The following is a 5,351-nucleotide window of genomic DNA, read 5'->3' as shown; positions in this document are numbered from 1 at the left end:
TTGTCCAAGAATGGCAAGTTGATGATGGCAGGTCGATGGTAGCAAGAACATGCATCCAGTTTTGCTCGTCCTCAGGACATGGGATATACTTGGTTAACGGCCCATAGGATTTCCTAATTTGGCTATCACCCTTTAGCATGGTGGTGATGGCGTCTGGGTCAATCGGCGTAGTCCTCCAAGTGTCCATCTCTACCCTTATAGCCACCGTTCGATTTCTTAGGAAGATGAGACCATTGCCCCAGTATTTTATGACTCTCGTGTTGCGCATCCAAGGTCTGGCCTAGCAAAAAGTTGTAGTCCACTCCCTTCATGACTATAAAGTCAAGAGAGAATTGGACTCATGCGATCTTCAGTGGCTAATTCTTCAACACGTCGAATGGTTTCACCTTCATTCCGTTAGCCAGTGTGATGTTGAACCTAGCAATCTCGACCGGCGAGTTACCCCAAGTTTGGAGTACCACATGGCTTAGCACACTAACTCCCACTCATATGTCTACGATTCCCTTTCTTATGACATCTCCAAGAGCTAAAACCAGCAGGACTGCATGCATCTCTGTGCCTTCCCAGAAAGCATTAATGTGCAAGGACTGAGGCACGAAGTGCAGCATCAAAGTTGATATTTGTGTTTCTACATCGTGCTCATGCAAGTTTGCATGGGTAGCTTGCTCATTTGATTCTTTGACCCACTGTTTCAGCTCTTGCCATAGTGTTGATGTTGCCTAAGTAGGTCTCCTAAGCTTAGAGTTAGAGGGGTGGTCACTAATGCATTAAGGAGGTCGCTAGCTACTTGCCTCTCTCCTAACTCTATGGTTCTTGGCCAATAGCCTTTTGACTAATTTGCTGGCTTGTAGCATTTAGACTTTGTCTAAGTGGCACTCCTCAACATCTGGTCTCTTCTTCCTCTGTCTTCAACTCTTCTTTCTAATTGAGGTTGCGTCGAGATTTCTAGGCTTTGGCAATGGTATGCTGGCCTGCTTTGTCTATGTGCGGGTCATGATATGCAATGGGATAGGTGTGGCCTCCCCATCAAGTGTCTCGACACTGAACAACCCCAATAGGACCAATGGCTCATTTTTTGAGCTAGAGGATGGCTTCCATCTAGGGCAATCGACAAAGAGATGAGTGATTCCACACTCAGTGCATCTTAGGTCAAAGCCTTGTCTCTATTTGCTTGCTCCCTCTCCAAGCAGCATGAAGAAACGTGTCCTGGGTGATCGCGAGTCCAATACACGATTGGCTCTTTGGTATGCCCTCCTAGGCCTCTACCTCTCCCTCTACCTAATGCCATCACTGGTACTGTGGTCAACAGTCCATAAGGACTGCATTGCATTCTTCGGCATATGACATGTAAGGGTGTACAATAGGCTCTTTGTCGTTTGGCTCCTCCGCATAATGGACTGGAGTGTCACTCAGTGGATGGGTTACGTAGGGTCCGGGTGTCCTAGGGATACCCGTAGGGTTTATCTCCATCCTAGGGACGGTCGAATTTGTGCCATTAGGTGCTACGAGGTCCAATGAGGCTCCCCTTCCAAAGAAGTTTGTGTTGAGATGACAAGCTCAACACATGTGGACATTGATGATGGACCGCCTGGTTAGATGGGTCCACACATCTACACTTAGCACGTCGGTGGTCATTATGACTCTCACATGGCCACTGACTCATTACTTATTATATTCAGGTTGTTACACCTATTTACAGAAAGCTGGCATAGTTATAGCACCAATTGACTAGTGTAGTCGGTTATGCATTGTTTGACTTAGTAGGCCACTTTCCTTTATGTTGTATCTTATCTATACTTTGTGTACATTGAAAAGAGTGTGGAAGAAGAAGAAGAAACCAGCAAGAAAACGTTTTGGCCTCCATCTCTCTTCTTGTCTCTTGAGTGAGCTTCTCCTTGTGCATTTTGTGTGTGTTCGGCACAGCATCTTGAGCAACTCCCCCACCATGCGATTCTTGACAGTTTGGCGGCCTATTCATAAGGTAGGGTTGACCATAAGGCTGTGTGTATGGAAGTCTCCAACGTAATCAACAATGCATAGCGTCATAGTCAAAATCTACCACAATTAGCACAAGGTCATGACATAGGGTCTTGACACTCGACTGGCATGTGGTTTTCACCACAATACATGCATTGGACGTGTGGCTGCATTGGTCATCTCATCATCTCCTGTAATTTGGCTATGCCCATCTTCATCTCTTCTAGCTCTTGTCCTGAATCAGTGCCCTTCCCTGTTGATAAATACGGCATATCCTAAGCCATACCCTATGGATGTATGTATCTAAAATAGAAGCATATGTAAAGTGTCCTTAAGTTGGGGGTATCTATCTTTGGATGATACCACTTGTTGTAGTTTACTCTGAGAATGAAGAAGAATAATGGTTGGAGAAGATAACATGTAGCTTCAGACCTCTGATTTGCTCCATCTCTCGGGCTCCCTCCACTTCAGTTTATCATTTGGTATCAGAACTGAATTTGAGGATTGAAGAGGACTCATCATCAACATAGAGGAGGGAGAACCAGGTGCAAGGGGTGGACTCATAGCAGCCATATCTAGAGATGAGGTGCCCCTTGGAGAAGGGACAACAGAGCCAGTAGAAACATAAAGTGGTCGAAGCTCTTCCGTTGTGTGAGTAAAGAAACAGACTCTTCTTATGCAGGCAATTCCATCCTTGCAGAGGCAAGTGTGATATTGAGCAGGATGCATCCAGCATTCAAATACTCCATGTGCATACTCACATGCATCACCACGCCTACATGCTCCCTTTCAAAAATTTGGACAAGGAACACAGTTGTAATGATACCTTCTTGCATCCCAACGATGTGCATTTTCACTAAGATGAACAAATGGGCACTCAGTCCAATCATGTGAGTATGCTCTTGAACAGGGGCGAACTTTGAAAGAGAACATGCAAAATTCATATGTGGTGTATATGATGCTTTTAATATCAAGAATTGAGGGATCAACAGGATATTCCTTAACTTTTTCTGAAGTCTCACCAAAGGTCCTACCTGCCATTGTGTCCATTGATTTAGGAGAAGAGGAAGAAGAAGGGGAGGAAAAGGGGGAATGCCCAGATCCCCTCAATGACGAGGATGCAGAAGAGAAGGATAACAGGTTCATCTGTAAAACATCTCCATCAACAATAGGACCTGTACCTGAGCACATTTTGCCCCTCTTTTCCATCATCAAAAGACATCAGCATATCATTTTCTGATGTCAAAATCTTCTCCAAAACTGTCTTGACATGTGTAAGCCTAGTAAATTTGGCAATGATATCGACAAGCCATCTTTCTTGAAGGTCACAAACATTCAAATCAGCTCCAAAATCCAAAATTAACTTTGCAGTGTCAAGAGCACACACAGAACCTCCAGCAGTAGCATAGTGTAGAGCAGTGCTGCCATCAGTCTCGCTGCTTTGGTTAATATCTCCTCCAGAAATAGTATGAACATCCAAAATGTATTTTAGCACATCCAATCTTCCATAAAGGCCTGCTATCATGGCAGGGGACCTCTACTCCAACACCATCTGAGTGGTACCACTAGTTGCGAGGACGAACGACAGAAGCTGATGTTTGTGGCTGATTTGCATCCAAACCTCAGTACCGATCCATGATAATGCTTCTGGGAAAATTTATGTAGCTTCAGCTTAATATGTACTTCCAGCTTGGCACAAAAAACTGCAGAAAATTTGCAGGAAGATGGTCAATTTTAGACCCATGTTTTGATGCATTTTGGGTCATACGGACATCGTTTGGGATCCGAATTGGATGTTTCTTGTTGGGAACTGAATGTATGACATGTTGGCATCATGGATGGATGTATATGACAAATTTTTTGACACATGTATGACAATCATATTGGTGGAAGCTATTTTTACATGCATTTTTGGACTTTTTTTATGCTTTTTGGTCTCGGATTGGACCATTGATGTTCCGGATTGGGGCATGCTGCTGAATATCATTTGTGGACAATTTGTATTGCTTTTTTTTTTCTGAATTTGCAGCAGCCATAATGTCTGACATGGCATAGATCACTCAAATTGTGGGAGACAAATTGACCAAAGACAATTATAGTGTTTGGTCTTACAGGATGGAGAATTTTTTGATGGGGTAGATAACAAGTGATGATGAATATCCAGAAGTTCCTGAACATCCAACTGAAGAGCAACAGAAAGCATACAAGGATTGGATAGGGTAGAACAAGAAGGTTTTACATTGGATCTCCATATGTATTTCAGAAACATTGATTCCTCATATAAAAAAGGCAAGCACTTGTAAGGAGGCATGGAAAATCATTGAAAAATGTATGGAACATATACAAAGGCTCGTAAGATACAATTCAAGTAGAGATTACATGGTGCATGGAGAGGCAATTGCAGTATCAGTGACTATGTGGCAAAAATCAAGCAAATTGCAGAAGACCTTGCATCCATTAATACACCTGTTGATGATGATGATCTAGTGTCAATGACACTAAATGGACTTGGACCAGCTTTCAAATCTTTGGATACCTCTATTTTAGTTAGAGGAGGCTCTATGCCTGACTTTGAGGAGCTTATTGGATTGCTACTTATTACTGATGAAGAAATTAAGTTGGGATTGAATGCATCTACCAATGGAAAAAATGTAGGTGGAGATAGTGTTTTCTATCACCAGAGAGGTTGTGGCAGTTCATCTAGAGCTAGAGGCTCTTCACTTGGTTGTGGTAATTACGGTTTTTCTCGTGGAAGAGGTAACTTTGGTTGTGGTGACTACATGCATAGAGGCAGGGGGAGATCTTTCCCTAGAGGTAGAGGACGGTCTAGTCCTTCTTCATAGAGAGATGGCACTTGTCATTATTGTGGGCAGGTTGGTCACTTTGAAAGGGATTGTTATCAGAAATAGAATGCCATGTCTAGGGGTCGTGGAAGGACCCAATATGGTCACTATGCAGGCACTTATGGTGGTACAGGTTATGGACCTAGAGGTGGATCACCTAGAGGTCCCCTATTTGGAATGGAGCATGTGCTTGGGAGCATGACTCACCCTCTTCATGAGAATGACTGGTTTTTGGATTCAAGAGCTACAAACCACATGACTCATCATGCTGACTGGTTTGATAGCAAGGAGCAAATGCAGAATGAGGAATATGTTGCCACTGCTGATGATACTTTACATAAAATTACTCATATTGGTAGTGTGCTACTTGTTACTAAAGATGGGATTGAGAACAAGCTTGGTGATGTACTTTATGTGCCCACAATAACTAAGAACTTAGCATCGGTTGGTCAAATGACACATCAAGGATTGCAAGTGAGATTCAATAAGTTTGGATGTTTCATTGAAGAGTTCCATAATGGGAGAACTGGC

The 5,351-nt window shown here is 43.2% G+C and overlaps 1 pseudogene; it reads right to left on the bottom strand.

Moving 5' to 3' along the window:
- Nucleotides 1-2,403: 2,403 nt before the first annotated feature.
- Nucleotides 2,404-3,592, bottom strand: LOC148010311 (zinc finger CCCH domain-containing protein 56 pseudogene; annotated as a pseudogene).
- Nucleotides 3,593-5,351: the final 1,759 nt, after the last annotated feature.

The sequence above is a fragment of the Lygodium microphyllum genome, chromosome 29 (assembly GCF_053477565.2).
Source record: "Lygodium microphyllum isolate KBCC chromosome 29, Lygodium_microphyllum_v1.1.10, whole genome shotgun sequence".
NCBI classification, from domain to species: Eukaryota; Viridiplantae; Streptophyta; class Polypodiopsida; order Schizaeales; family Lygodiaceae; genus Lygodium; species Lygodium microphyllum.
Note: the sequence above shows the minus strand (reverse complement) of the source record. Positions and strands in the feature narration are given on the sequence as shown.